Source organism: Leucopleurus acutus (assembly GCF_964270905.1).
Source record: "Leucopleurus acutus genome assembly, chromosome: X".
In the NCBI taxonomy this organism is placed as follows: domain Eukaryota; kingdom Metazoa; phylum Chordata; class Mammalia; order Artiodactyla; family Delphinidae; genus Leucopleurus; species Leucopleurus acutus.
In genome coordinates, this window is record NC_139148.1 from 87,038,887 (window position 1) to 87,055,781 (window position 16,895).

The window sequence follows — 16,895 nt, forward strand, 5'->3', positions numbered from 1 at the left end:
GAATCGCTATTACAAGGAACTGAAAATAAAAATGTTTCAGAGTCCGTAATTGGCTTGTCTTGTTGGTCTTTTTAGGGAGCCAAAGTACCAGTTCCAGGATATTAGCCCTTGGTTCATAGGAGAATAAAATATTTCATGAAAATACTTTGCTCTCCATGGTTTAAAAATAAAAAGGATGCATTTTATCCTACAATCTTTCATTTTAGGGGGTTTTGAATCTTTGCAGGCACAATGAAAGGAGAAGAAAAAATAAATAGGCACTCTGCTCCGAAAGTCAACCATTACTTCATTAAAGCTTTCCCTCCTTTTAAGTTAGTTTATCTAGTAGCCCCACAAATTCACCACATCAAACAGTCATTAATTTGTTTTCCAGAAAAATAGTCGTATATGTGTGTGTGTGTGTGTGTTTAAAATCAAATGCTAGTAATTATCTAGGATGGAGGCTGAAGGTATCTATATGCAATTATGGCATCAGACATTTGAAATCACAAATTTGTGGATCCCTAGATACAACCAAAATCAAATGAGACTTGCTGTTTTGTAATCATGTCATCATGGTCCTTCCTACTATAATCGAGTGAGATCAAATGTTCAGTGGTTTGTCTATGGCCTTTAGCCTCACAGAGTTGGTAGCTGTGTCCTGGCCTCCATGTGTGGTACATGTTAGTACCCTGTACTGCTTTCCATCACACTTATCATGATTGCAAGTAATTATCTGCGTAACCATTTTTTACTGTCTCCTGTACTATACTCTGGGCTCCATAAGGGTAGGAGAAATATCTGTTTTGTTCTTAAATGCATATCCCATGTAGGATACAAAGGTAGTAGGTAGGGTAGGTACTAATGAACGAATGAACTATGGGCCTGGCTGGAGAAGAGTCTGTGTGTGAAGTGAAAAGGAATAAAAATAGGTTTCACTGAAGCCTTACCTAACCACCCTATTTAAATTTGCAAAATTTCTCCAATACTCACAGTCCCTCTTTTCTGTCTTTCTCCATAACACCCATCTTCTAAAATATCATATATTTAACTTATTTATTTTGTTTATTATCTCTTTCCCCCTACTAGAATGTAAACTCCATGATCTTAGGAATTTTTGTCTGTTTTGTTCACCGCTCTTCCTGGAACCCTGAAAACACTGCCTTGCGTGAAGTAGGTATTCAATAGCTACTTGTTGAATGAATTAATGTTCTTTATGGACTAGGCAAATGACAAAAAAAAATTTCATAGTAAATGTGTGATACTCATTCTAAATTTTGTAAGGGCACACCAGAGAAATGGGCCTACACTAGCCCCCTTTGTCAGTTTTCGGCTTCCTAAGATGTCAGAACATGGTCCTGTTTTACTAGAGGACCCCACCCACCTCCATTTCCCATGTGTCCTATGTCTTCCAAGCATCACCAAGCCACTTCAGGCAACACAACGCCTTTCTTTCCTAATAGGGCAGTTGTAAGTAAAATAGAGAAGGAAACTGCCTTTTCCTGGTAATGAGATTCCGTTGCGACATGGGAAGAAAGTGCTGTGGTCATTTCTAAAGTATTAGCCTAATGCCCTCTACTAAAAGTTTTTCCTAGAATCGTCCCCCAACTCAAATTTTATGGGTCAGCCAGAATGCTGCCCCCTGTCCTAGAAGTCTCAATTGCCAAAGAGGCAGAGAAGCAAATTCCAGATGTCAAAGAGGGATCTGGAATTTGTACTAGAACTACTAGAAGCCTCTCGCTTTTCTGGAAAACTCTGCTAGCTTTCTGCAGAAGAAAGGACTCTGGATCAGAGAGACTTGGGTTCAAGTCCTGATATATATGTGACCTCAGGAAAATTACTTAACCTTTAAATACTTCAGTTTCTTCATCTGTAGAAATAGGATAATACTGTTTCCAGTCTCAAAGGGCTGTTGTGACTATCGTTAGTTAATATAAGAAAGGATCAAGCCCAAGAACTGACGTAGATTCAGTGTCCAATTAATGTCCTCAGTTCCCTTCCCTCCTTGGATCCCTTCTCTTTGTTTTATGGGAAAAACAGGGGGAAATCGATTTGCTATTCAAAAGCACTATAAAAAATCTTGAATTCTTGTTGCACACAATGGTATCCTCTGAAAGGATGATCTCATTGGGGAAAACTGGTTTCATTTTTAACGTCTCCCTTTGTCTTTTCTTTGCATTATAATAAGGAAAACAACTTAATATGCTGAGATGCGCAGAGAAGAAACTTGGACTTTTCCCCCTTACTCTTCCAGGAGAAAGCTCTTCAGAGCTAGCCCCTTTTCCTTTCTTTGAAAAAAGAACAAACCACCACCAGGCAATGTTAGATAGTCCCCAAGGCATTAAATTTAAAAAAGGCCTCCAACAAAACTAAAACTTGGAAAACCTCAGAGGGGCAACTTCCTTGTGAGGGAAAAATAAGAAAACCAATACAATGGACAGGCTAGAGAGCAAGGCAAGAAAGTTCTAGATGAGAAAGAAAACAAAGCAGGGCTCTGCCAAAAGTGGAAGCCAGAGGGACGGTCCTTTGGGGGCTCTCACAGGTGACTAAAAGGAAAGCAGCAGCCTCAGGGCAGCTCCTCTTTTTAACTACATTTTTTTCCAGTGTGGCTTGTGCTTGCTGGCTCTGAAACCTCCAAAAGCAGGAGAAGATTCCCTAAAATAAGGGTTTCTCTAGGGGAGCCACCTTTGGAGGCTGGGTGGTTTTCATTGATTTAAAAAGTAGCTTTCTTAGAAGCAAGCTTTATGGAAGAAACAGGGGGAAATCGATTTTGCCTTCCAGAAAACAAACTTTTTTTAAAATTTTACCTCTCCCCTTTTGATAATGCATAGGCAATACCTTGGGAAAAGGGGGCCAAATAACAGTTATTAATTACCCTAATTAACCCAATTCATGAGACATATTTGTATGGCTGTCATGACAACTGCTTTGACTAACTTGCCAAGAATAGCTTAGCTGTCCATTCAAATAAATCCCTGATAATTACCCGTCTAGTTTACTGGGCTTCTGTGATAATAATAATTAGTGCTACTGTGCAAAAGGTCACACTAAACAATTTATGAATGATGCATTTTGCATGGTGATTATGTGAGTCACAGGCAATGTACAGAATGTTCACCATTGTGCTATTAATGTGGAAGGAGGTGGCCAAATTTGAGGCAGTGACTGACTCTATGGTCTTTATCGCTAAAAAGGAGCAACAGGGGGAAAGTGGTAACTGTACTATGAACTAAGACCTGTCCAAAGAATAGCAGGGTACACTGTATCCGACTCTTCCTCTGAATCCATAACCCATAAGTGATGGTCACAGTCTTGGATTCAAAAGGGGATGAAATATGAAATAGTTGAGTTATGGAAGTACATACCCTGGTAAGAGGGTTTGAGAGGGTAGGTATGCTGCGTTACACGTAGTAGGAGCTCAGTAAAGCCTCAGGAACAGTGTTCAGGGATAATAAAGTCTGCGTCCAGATGTGCATGTTAAGCCCTATGCAATAAGGACAAACCTCAGAAATGTCCCCTTAACAACTGGTGATGACCTTGGTCAAGTAAGGAGGTAAGGCATTTCAGTTGAAAGATCAATGTTTTATTATTCTAATGAAACACTGTTATGGTCCACATGTTTGAAAAGTAACACATCTTTGAAAAATGAGTTCTGAATGTCGCTGTCACTTTTCCATACTAGTAAAATGTCTTTACACTCCACAATTAGAATAGGAAATACAGATATCATACTCTGGGTTTTAGATGCACTATAAATTTGACTAGTTAGAAAAGATTGAGTCAATTGCAAAAACATTGGTCCTGCCTCCTCTTTCTACTTTGCCTTACTTTTGTTTCCCTCTCTTCCAGGGATTTTTTTAAATGGCACAATATTTTGGTGTCAAAGAAAAAAAATTAGACCAAAGTTTTGTTTTTTGTTTCATTCCTATATCAAATAATTGTATTTATTAGCTAGGTCTTTTTCTAAACTGCATTCCTTCTGAGATCACTGTCATTTCAGGCTTCAGACTGTGCTCTAAGTACTGTTCACATCAAATTAGAAATTTGGCGTTAATGAAGCGCTCTGGTTGAGTTGGCAGAGATACAAAACACATCCCTTTGTTGCCAGTAAACTTGGATTTTTTTATCGACAGCAAATGCAGAGAAGGTTCATTTATGGTGAGCAATTACTAAGATGTTGCAATGAAGCGCTTGGAACCGTGCCTGGCATGTGGTGAGTGTTCAAGGAATGAGGAGCTACACGAAGAAGGAATTAGGTAATATTTACAATAATGTGGGACACAGATTGTGATTTTGCCACCAGGTTGAGACTCTTGAGCATTAAGATCACAATTGGTAATACCTGTCCCCTTGCTGATGCTTGTAGGAAACCATGACTGACTCCATTTTCCATTCCTTTTGGTTCCCTCCCTTCCAGGGATGAATTAAATTGTATATATTTGGGTGTCAAAAGAAAAAGATATAGACCCTAGTCTGTATGTAATGTCAAGGCCTGTTAGAGAGTAATCTACATATGAATTTTTATTACTCTATGCCTGATGGGAATCTCTTAGAATCACATGAGTTCTAATATCATACTAGGTACATATGCAAGCAGGATTGAGTGTGTTAAGAGACCCCAGAGTTTTATCGCAATTCTGTCAATACCTGCAGTGGAACCCGGTAAAATGTCCATATTTCACTCAATTGTGCTTCATAATTTTTTTTTTCATTATGGAACAGAGTGGTGGCAATAATGGCATTATAAGTAACAAGTTGCCTTCTAAGGTGCTTTAATTAGGCCAAATATAAACTGTTACTAGGGAAGTGGTAAAACCAACACTTACTCTTCATGCACATAGTTTTTCATCTTATGTACTGCCCTGTCCTAGCCCCGCCCAGTAGACTGTAAACTCCTTGAAGGCAAGGATTATTCCCCACTCACTTTTGTAGACTCTGCAGCCTCGAGCACAGACTGATGCACAGGTGTTCAATACCACACAGCTGAATTGAACCAAACCCGTGAGCAGATAGGGCTGCCTGAGGCACTGAAGTGTGCAGTCAGAGCTCATGGAGAGCTGTACATTAAAGAAGGTTCAAGAGAAATGAATCTGCAAGTGTGTAATTAACAACTCAGTGACTGCTGATGGGAAAGAAAATTCAATACTACGCAGCACCAAACACAACTTAACAAGCAGCGACCCATGTAAGGGAACCTAATACTCTCCACATTGTGGGGAGGAAAATCCTGCTAGGCAGTGAGGTGTAAGGGAATCTAATCTACTATGAATGGATGGCAGCCTAATAGGGTTTGATGTGATTGGAAGTCCAATGTACTGGAGTAGAAGGAAACCCAATACGGAATAGTAGGGAACAGGGAATAAGCACAGTGATTAACCAAACTGGTCACTGGAAGTTTCCCTTGTTCCAAAGACACAAAACCAAGCCGGATAAGTATTCAACACAGGGTTGCAAGTCTGTTGAGAAAGGGCAGGAATGACCCTGACTATACAAACACTTTTTTTTAAGTTGTTCATTTATAGCACACAAACCAAGGAGTAGTAGCCTAGGCCTGACTCCTAATCTTGCTCCCATCATACGGAAGCCATCCAAGAGAGAGCAAGCTGGCAGCACCACTCACTCCATCAGTAACAGTTACTGTGTTAAATGCCCTTTGTGTTTAAAGTATTAGTGTTTTGCTGGTATAGAAAAGAAGAATACTTCTACTGGGCTCATAAGCTAACATGCAATCTACCCACGTGGATCTTAGAAACAAGGGGGGCAGCCCAGAGCCCCAAGGGGAAAAGCTGAAAAGCATTTTATTGGGAAATCATTCTGCTTTTTAAATAACCTGTTCTTCAACACAGCTCTTTTCCAAACTCGCTAACAGTCAGAAAATTTACATGGAAAATGGCCTTTCAGAGCTATCGCTATTATTTATGAGAAAGCTATAACTGTGCCTGGTGCTTCACAATAGGCAGAATATGCTAAACTAAACCTTGTTCATTCCTCGTGTGGAGTTATTACAAAACTAGTTAGTTATAAAGCTCCCTGCACTTGTATCAATGTGCTAGCCAGTATAACTACCCCCGGCCAAGCAATTCTTTGTGAGACCAGAATCATTTGAGCAAAGCAGAACAAAAGTCAGGTTAAGACATCAGAAGGAGATTGGCACTAGGAGCAGATGAACGTGAAGTACGTGGGCTTTTGTCAGAAGTTGGTACTAAGCTGCACACCTCCTCACTCCCTACAGCTGGGCTGTGGATGTCTTCTCCGATTATGTCATTGACACAAACAAGTCTCCACCTTCGTCAGCACTGCCATGCCAAGACATCTTCAGAGGAGCTTAAACTAGCTCTCCTCTGCCTCTCACACATCACACACAGAACTGTCACAGGCATATGTGGTTTGCTTTCTACGGCCAGTGATGTTGGAGGCAGACAGGCTCCAGGTGGATTCTCTGACCTTGGGCAGAGTGAACAGAGCACACGGTTAAAAGGAGACAATCCTCTTTGGACTTCAGCAAGGAGCAAATTCAATGAAGAGGTCATATTTGGGGAAGAAGGTGAATCTCTCCCTGGCCATATCATCCTCATTATTAAGACATGTCAGGAAGCAGGGCAGCTGCTATGAGGACAACAACCCAGGGAAAGCAAAGAAGAGGAGCCCAGACATTCTGCCTTGTTATTGGCAAAATGAGTCCTTCCCAAATGAGTCACAGAGGGTACCAGCAATTCTGAGATCTGTCACAGTTGCACACACACACACACACACACACACACACACACACACACACACACACACAATTTGCTCCCAGATCTCAGGAATACAATCCAGTTCTCTCTTTTTTTAAAAAAATGTAGACAGTAGCTTTTTCCCACCTTTACAAAATAGGTGGGGAAATGGTTACCCTTGATGAAAATATTAAAAGAGAAAAGGCCAAGATGCATCCCTATCTCTGAGGAATGTAAAGATGAAGAGATAAAGACAATGAAATTACTGTGGCCAGAGGAATAAAGGCTGCATTTTAGTGCATTTGTGCGCCCTCTACTGGCTATTGGGCAGAACTTCACAGAAAAAGAAGAAGGAACAGAAAGGGAAGAGAGAAAAAGAAGCCGAGACATAGGGGAAGAAAGAGTTCTTTCTTCTCTGGGGCCTGCTGTTTATTTATCCAGAGGGAAGATGAAAAGGAGGAATTCTTTGCCTTCTTCTCTATCAAGAGCAGCCGGGAAAGAAGATAAAATCATAAATAATGCCTCGACACTACTGATTCATGTCGTAAATGTAACTTGATAAGCCTGCAGTGTGCCACAAACACTATGTCACAGAGCTCATCAGTACACCACTCACTAATGTGTGTGGATGCAGCATGAACACAAAAGGCCATCGAGCAGAATGGGCTTGAACTACAAACCATCCATCTGAATCTGGCTGCAGGCTGCTTCTTTCTCTACGTTAAAATCGATCCTTTCCATGGCTACTTCTCTGAAATGAATTTGTTTTCTGCAGAATTCACAGTAGACTCTGTGCACCACCCTCCTGCCTCAACCCCTTTTCCCTTTTTCAGCCAACCGCTATGTGTGGGATTCCAGACGTCAGCATTCAGATTCACACCACCTGGGGGGAAAGAACAACTTCCTGAAATTCAGCCAAGGGTTTCATTCCAGATCCACACCTCACCAGCCACAGCATGTGATGTTTTCCCACTTACCCACCTGCTTTGATTTCCCTGGCCCTCTCACTCCGGCTCCAGCAAGCTCTTTCCCACCTAAGGGTCTTCATACAAGCTACTCCTTTTCTCAGCTTTCAACTATCACCCCATCTCCATACCTTTTTGCATCACCAACTCTTATTCATCTTTCAAGTGTCAACTCAAATATGACTTCCCTAATCCCCCAGACTAGCTCAGGTTCTCCCATTTTCTTTCATAATAACATGATCCTTCTTTCATAGCACTATGACCTTATATTGGGGTTTTTGTCTCCCAACTCCACAAAGGCAGGGATTATGCCAGTTTTGGTCACCGCTCTTTAACCAGTATCTAGAACACTAAGAAAACACTGGGGGAAAAGTATAGAATAAAATAAATGAATATATCCATAGCAAAGCAAGCTAAACTATGCAAGAAAAGGATTTTCTAATATTGACATAAGCCTTAAAAAGCATTTTGGAACACTTCCCCCAAAATCTCTGTTCTTTGGTTCTTATTCCTCCCAAACACCCAGATATACTTAGTTACATCAAGAAATGCTGGCAGAACCCTTATGCCACAGCCTGCTTTCTGCTTCAATTACCTTTAATTCTGTTTTCAAATTCCAAATCAAAATCCTGTTCCCTGCTACAATTTACCAATCCAAGTGCTTATGCTATGTTTATTTAATTTTGCAAACCAAGGAATCAATAAAACATATTGATAACATAATTTCATTGTATCCTGCAAACAGGCCATCAGCTGATGCTTAACCAATTAATATTGAACTCTATGTATTCTCATTTGATCTAATAGTCACATACAGTATTTACATAGTCCATTATTCAGCAATAAAAAGGCCTAGAATCATTTGATCTATTTCTGACTTTTATGTTCTAAGAAATCTTTTTTTTCCACTTTGAAATATTATCTATACAGCCTTTCACCAAATTATACTCTGTATGCAGTATATAAAGTCCATGGCCAAAGACAAATGTTATTTTAAAAAAATCCTTCCTACTAATAGATGAGTATACATGACCTATTACCTAGTCTTCAAATGTTTATCATTGGTAAGAAAATGCCAGAAGGTCTTAGCTTAGTGGAATTTCACCTACCTGACTTAAAGATGGGTTAATGCAATCCACCAACAGAGACATTTTAAAGTCTTCTGTATGGCATACATTTACCATCACAAAAGACAGCATAATCTGACAAACTGAAACCCCAGTAAAACCAGTGAGTGATTTGTATCCAAGCTTCTTGTCGTCATTGAAAGCAGATTTTTTCTTCCTCTTCCACTCAGCCATAGGGAAATCAAATTTCATTTGGGGTTAATGCTTACTTGATTTGATGTAGAGGGAATTTTTCTCCCCCTTGGTTCTTGCACCAAGAGAAACTACATCCCATAGAATGTTTTAGGTAGACTGTCAAGGTTATGGAGCACAATGTATATGATACACTTCTCTCTGCTATATTGTTATCAATCATTAAATTACATTGTGCCTGAACAAGAAAGCAAGAGCAAAGGGGGGAATCTGCTTTGTGCAGGGAATCACTTCTAAAATTACATTAAAAGGAACTATCCACCTGAAATGACTCATCAGATAAGCTTTGTATTTTGCACAGTTCACAATGGTTAGGATGATGTAATATGGGCAATTACACACAAGCAACAAGAAACTTGTAGTCCAAAATAGCTACAGCACAGCTGAGGTTTACGCTGGGTCTGTGGTTTACAGCAAAGCAACAACCTTCCTTACGCACAAAAGCCACTACAAATTCGCAGGAAACCCTGAGCTCTATGTGGATATTATTTTAATTGTATGCACATGGATTACAACTCTCTAAGCTAGAAAGGAAAACAAAAGAAAAAAAGATCAGCCTGTATTTAAATAAACAGAAAGTGATTGATACTCAACTTCTGACTCTATAGGGAACAATATCTAGTCATTTAAAAAAGCAAACTAGTGTATCAGGACTACGTACAACCTGATTAGGAAATAGTGGCACCCAGCTACCTATTGTTTTGTTGGCATCAGTGAATGAGTGAGACCATGCTTGCCACGGTTCACACTTTCCATTCAGGTGAAATATATTCACTCAGAGTAAAGCTTTGTTTGCCAGGTTCACACTTTTTATTCACATTAAATATTATACTAGAGAATCAAGCTTTGTTCTCCCTTCCTACTCCCACTCCCACTAACTTCCTGGCATTTCCCTGAAACTCCCAAAAGTATAAAATGGTCCCCAAGTGGCCAAAGTAGAATTGGAGCCCCTGTCCTAGGCCCTTATCTTCCTTCCCAAAAGTTGAGAAAAGAGTATAAAGTATCCCTCAAAAAGAGACACCAGGAACTGGTTTCCTGGGTGGAAGGAAGGCATGTCTGGCACAGAGCACAGTCCTGGGAACGTGAGCTCAAAATTTCCTCACCATGAACTGGCTATTTAAAATTCATTTGTAAGTCACTTGCGTGAAAGAGAGAAGAAAAAGCAGTGGGCCTCAAACAGAGCCCAGGTCTGCGGAAGCAGCAGGTCACAGGAGAAGAAAGGCTTGGGGCAGTATTTATTGAAGTGCAAGTCACAACCCCAAGCCAGTGGTCCATGAAATTGCCATCTCTAGAGCTTCCTAGCTAATGGAGATGCCCAGCACAGAGTCACGCAGGAGAAAGGTTGAAAAATGCCAGATTAAGGCCTAAATTGATATCCACTGACTTTGAAAAGAAAATACAAGGAGATAACATCAGAGAAGAGCTTTTTGCTCTCCTGCCAGCACAACTAGCTAACTCTGATACGTGTAGGACCTCCTGCAACTTCACAGTTGAACTAGAGATGAGTATCATAGTAAAGAGCAATGAGAAACCTTGAAGGAGCCGCTAATGAGAAAACTAAATATTGTCATGCAAAAGGGACTTCATGTAACTAATAGCAAAAAACGTATGCTGGGGTGGAATTTATTTGTAATAATTAAATAGAGGCAAATGGAAGTTTTCCTTAATTTCAAAATTGGATTGTGTTGCCCTCTACAGTACATGGTTAGGGACATGAGATTCTGATTGCTTCCTTTCAAATAGAGAGGTACAAATTAGATACCTTCTTAGGCATAAAGAGATGATGATAATAATAATAGCTACTTGATATTTATGAAAGGCTTACTATGTGCCAGGTACTTGAATACTCACAAAAATCTATGAAGTAGGTTGTATTATTCTCATTTTCAATGGAGGAAGCTGAGGCTCAGAGAGTAACTTCCCTTAAAGTCACTGGCTAAAGACTAGCGTGGTTAGAATTCGTATAGTCTGCATCCAGAATCCAAGCTCTTTCCACTATCCTGCCTATTCTATGCCTAGATGTATAAGTCCAAGCCCTGCCTTTTTGTCTCCACAAAAGAAACTTTTCACCCAAGTGAAAACCATGTCTAAAAAAAAAAAAAGCTAGATACAAAATATAGCTGCAAAATAGCTACAAATGTCAAGAGCTCTCCTACATACTCTACCAGCTTTCCAATTAGGAAATGTAATGGGGAGTATAGAAAGCCCAGAGATAAACCCACGCACATATGGTCACTTTATCTTTGATAAAAGAGGCAGGAATGTACAGTGGAGAAAGGACAGCCTCTTCAGTAAGTGGTGCTGGGAAAACTGGACAGGTATATGTAAAAGTATATTAGAACACTTTTATAAGAGATTAGAACACTCTCTAACACCATACACAAAAATAAGCTCAAAATGGATTAAAGACCTAAATGTAAGGCCAGAAACTATCAAACTCTTAGAGGAAAACATAGGCAGAACACTCTATGACATAAATCACAGCAAGATCCTTTTTGACCCACCTCCTAGAGAAATGAAAATAAAAACAAAAAGAAACAAATGGGACCTAATGAAACTTCAAAGCTTTTGCACAGCAAAGGAAACCATAAACAAGACCAAAAGACAACCCTCAGAATGAGAGAAAATATTTGCAAATGAAGCAACTGACAAAGCATTAATCTCCAAAATTTACAAGCAGCTCAATAACAAAAAAACAAACAACCCAATCCAAAAATGGGTAGAAGACCTAAATAGACATTTCTCCAAAGAAGATATACAGACTGCCAACAAACATATGAAAGAATGCTCAACATTATTAATCATTAGAGAAATGCAAATCAAAACTACAATGAGATATTACCTCACACCGGTCAGAATGGCCATCATCAAAAAATCTAGAAACAATAAATGCTGGAGAGGGTGTGGAGAAAACGGAATACTCTTGCACTGCTGGTGGGAATGTGAATTGGTACAGCCACTATGGAGAACAGTATGGAGGTTCCTTAAAAAACTACAAATAGAACTACCATATGACCCAGCAATCCCACTACTGGGCATATACCCTGAGAAAACCAAAATTCAAAAAGAGTCATGTACCAAAATGTTCATTGCAGTTGTATTTACAATAGCCTGGAGATGGAAACAACCTAAGTGCCCATCATCGGATGAATGGATAAAGAAGATGTGGCACATATATACAATGGAATATTACTCAGCCCTAAAAAGAAACGAAATTGAGCTATTTGTAATGAGGTGGATGGACCTAGAGTCTGTCATGCGGAGTGAAGTGAGTCGGAAGGAAAAAGACAAATACCGTATGCTAACACATATATATGGAATTTAAGAAAAAAAAATGTCATGAAGAACCTAGGGGTAAGGCAGGAATAAAGACGCAGACCTCCTAGAGAACGGACTTGAGGTTATGGGGAGGGGGAAGGGTGAGCTGTGACAGGGCGAGAGAGAGTCATGGACATATACACACTAACAAACGTAGTAAGGTAGATAGCTAGTGGGAAGCAGCTGCATGGCACAGGGATATTGGCTCGGTGCTTTGTGACAGCCTGGAGGGGTGGGATAGGGAGTGTGGGAGGGAGTGAGACGCAAGAGGGAAGACATATGGGAACATATGTTTATGTATGACTGATTCACTTTGTTGTAAAGCAGAAACTAGCACACCATTGTAAAGCAATTATTCCCCAATAAAGATGTTTTAAAAAAAAAGTCATGTGGCATGACATTTATTTGAAAACATAGAAAATAAAGATGAGTAACAATATTAAAAAAAAAGAGTCATGTACCAAAATGTTCATTGCAGCTCTATTTACAATAGCCAGGAGATGGAAACAACCTAAGTGTCCATCATCGGATGTATGGATAAAGAAGATGTGGCACATATATACAGTGGAAAATTACTCAGGCATAAAAAGAAATGAAATTGAGCTATTTGTAATGAGGTGGATAGACCTAGAGTCTGTCATACAGAGTGAAGTAAGTCAGAAAGAGAAAGACAAATACTGTATGCTAACACATATATATGGAATCTAAGAAAAAAATATCATGAAGAACCTAGGGGTAAGACAGGAATAAAGACACAGACCTACTAGACAATGGACTTGAGGATATGGGGAGGGGGAAGGTTAAGCTCGGACAAAGTGAGAGAGTGGCATGGACATATATCCACTACCAAACATAAAATAGATAGCTAGTGGGAAGCAGCCTCATAGCACAGGGAGATCAGCTCAGTGTTTTGTGACCACCTAGAGGGGTGGGATAGGGAGGGTGGGAGGGAGGGAGACGCAAGAGGGAAGAGCTATGGAAACATATGTATATGTATAACTGATTCACTTTGTTATAAAGCAGAAACTAACACACCACTGTAAAGCAATTATACTCCAATAAAGATGTAAAAAAAAAAAAAAAGAAGATGTGGCACATATATATACAATGGAATATTACTCAGCCATAAAAAGGAATGATATTTAGTTATTTGTAGTGAGGTGGATGGACCTAGAGTCTGTCATACAGAGTGAAGTAAGTCAGAAAGAGAAAAACAAATACCATGTGCTAACATATATATATGGAATCTAGAAAAAAATTGCTTCTGAAGAACCTAGGGGCAGGACAGGAATAAAGACGCAGATGTAGAGAATGGACTTGAGGACACAAAGAGGGGGAAGGGTAAGCTGAGATGAAGTGAGAGAGTGGCATGGACATATATACACTACCAAATGTAAAATAGATAGCTAGTGGAAAGCAGCCGCATAGCACAGGGAGATCAGCTCGGTGCCTTGTGACCACCTAGAGCAGTGGGATAGGGAGGGTGGGAGGGAGAGACAAGAGGGAAGAGATATGGGGATATATGTATATGTATAGCTGATTCACTTTATTATAAAGCAGAAACTAACACACCATTGTAAAGCAATTATACTCCAATAAAGATGTTAAAAAAAAAAAAGAAAATGTAATGGGGAAAAGAGCCCCCTCAAAATAACAGCAAAACTATAAAGTAGCTGGAAATAAGGTTAACAAGAAATGTAAGGAGAACTGTATAAATTTAATGATGACAATGGAATGAAACATGACTAAATGAAAAGATATCATGTTCTTATAAAAAGGTATTAAACACTATATGTACATCAGTTCTTCCTAAATTTATTTCCAATCAAAATCCCAACATAATCATTTTTAAATTTAACATGATTCCAACGTTTATCTGAAAAAAATACAGAAAAACTAAAAGTTTTTTTTGAAAAGATAAATAAGGAGAAACAAATCCTACTATTTATTAAAATTTATTATAAAGTATCAGTGATTAAATCAGTGTGGTATTAGTACAAAAGTAGAGAAACTGGTCAATGGGAAAAAATGAACAACTCAGGCAAGTTCCTAGTATATATAAAAACTTAATATATGATGTTTTTAAGAAGCAACAGAAAGCAGTGGAGATGGAGGAGAAATAAACAATAAATGATACAAAGTCAACCAACTAACCATCTAGAAAAATATTTTTCTACAGTCACCTCCAACCACATGCCACAATAAATTCCTAATGAATTTAAAATGTAATGAAAAAATGAATTCATAAGAATATTGGAAAATGTGATATATATATATGCAGATTTGACCAACCACAGATGAACAATATTTGAAAAAAATCCAGAAATTTCCAAAAAGCAAAGCTTGAATTTGCCACATGTTGGCAACTATTTACATAGCATTTACTTTATTAGGTATTATAAATAACCTAGAGATGATTTAAAGTATACGGGAGGATGTGTAGGTTATATGCAAATACTGTGACATATAAAGAGACTTGAGCATCCACGGAAACAATCTCCTACAGATACTGAGGGACAATTGTATATATATAATCTCAGGGTTGGAAGAAAGTTTCATAGCTTAAAAGGAACAAAAGATATCACAGACTAAAAGGCTGATATATTTTTCTATATAATGATTCCAAAACACTGTAAATAAAAAATAAGCATAAACAGAGTTAAAAGTCATACAACGCACTGAAAAAAAGTCTTTGCAACAAATTATAAGGGAGATTTTTTTTTGAAAAATCAAAGAAATACAAATTTAAACTAAAATTAGATACCCATTTTCATCTATGGAACTAATAATTTTTCCTCCCATTCCTGTGCCCTATACTCTCATTTGCCATTTTCCCAACAGGTACCCATTCTAATTAATTTCCTGTTTATCGTTTCATACAATTTCATGCATATATAAAACAATAAAATGTACATTTTTTCTCTCCTTTTTCACACAAATGATAGTGTGCTTACATATTTTCCTGAATCTTCCTTTTGTTAACAATATATTTAGAGATCATATCTCTATAATATATCAATACATAAAACATTCATTTTTGAAAGGGTTATATTGCTTGACATACATATTGTTTTAATTTTTGCTATATCGAATAATACATTAACGAATAATCTTGTATTTACATAATTTTGCACATGGTCAAGCATATCTATAGGATGAATACCCTAAAAACATAATTGCTGGGTCAAAATATATCATTTGCAAGTTTGAAGAACGCTGTCAAATTGTCCTCCGTGGGATTGGTACCAATTTATACACCCAACAACAATGTATGAGACTGTCTGGTTCCCTATGGTTTCATCAGATTGGTGATGATATTTTATAATAATGCTTTGTGAGTACAGTGAAATGGGTTCTTATACACTGTTGGTGGGACTGTACATTGGTACTTTTCTGGGAGAATTATATATATAAAAAGTCTTAAAAATATATAAGCCTTCAGATAAAACAATTTCACCTCTAGGGAATTTATTCTAAGGAAACAATCAGAGATAACAAGGAGATTTATACATAAAGATATCTATTACAGTGCTATTTATAATATGACAAAAATTTAAATAACTTAAAAGATCCACATTAAAAGTTATTTGAGTAAAATAAATCCTATCTATAGAAAAGAATACAATTCAACCACTAAAAAAACTTGCTTATAAATATTTTCTACTGATATAGAAAAAAACTCTTATGATATAATGTAAAGATGGGAAAAGAAACAGAATGATCTCAACTAAAGTGATTCCAATTTTAAAACAGTAAAACCGTGGAAGTTTTTTCATTAATTCACTAACTTTTATTGAGCATTTATTTTGTGTCAGGCACTGAACAGAAAGTTAATGGTGGTTGCCCCTGAGTGGTAGAATTATGGATGATTTTCCAACTTCCTCAAATATTTCTGTTATTTTCCATTGTTTTCACAATGAAAATGAATTGATTTTGTAATGAGTAACCAATAAGAACAATAATAAAAAAGACACTGGGGGAATTCCCTGGCAGTCCAGTGGTTGGGACTCTGCGCCTCCACTGCAGGGGGCATGGGTTTGATCCTTCGTCAGGGAACAAAGGTACCACAAGCCTTGTGGCCCCAGACTACTTTCCCCCCAGAGAGCAACAGGTTTCTTAATAATTGTCAAGTTAAAGTCAGCTAGTATACTACATTCACTCAGGACATTAACAGATGTGTCTTTAAAGATACTAACCTGTGAGATTACCATTTGTGGCAGGGGGCTTTTGTGTGCCTATATCTCCCTACATGGCTCAATCTCCCTCATAATTGCACTAGTAAACAAGAACTTCTCAGCCACAAAGTCTAATCAATTCTGTTCTTGGGTCCTAGGCAACAACAGTGTGGAAAGTGGAGGGTAGGGAGAACTTCAAGGTCTTTAGACCTATCCATGGCCCATAGGCAAGTTCAGAATCAGAACTTCACACACATACTAGGCAGCAGCATGTGTTTAGTAGGGCCTTCTTCAGAGCCAGTACCAAACCCCCACAGATAGGCAACCGCCAATAGGATCAGAATTCAGTAAACAAAATTCCTTGCTTTCAATCTTCTTATCACCTTCGGGAGATTTACACTCTAGTGGTGATACGAATTTACATAG

At 38.4% G+C, this 16,895-nt stretch overlaps 1 protein-coding gene across 1 annotated transcript in view; it reads right to left on the minus strand.

Annotated features, from left to right (window-relative positions):
- PCDH19 (protocadherin 19) overlaps window positions 1-16,895 on the minus strand; it is a gene marked incomplete at both ends in the record, with an annotated part of 108,066 nt that overhangs the window by 69,580 nt on the left and 21,591 nt on the right.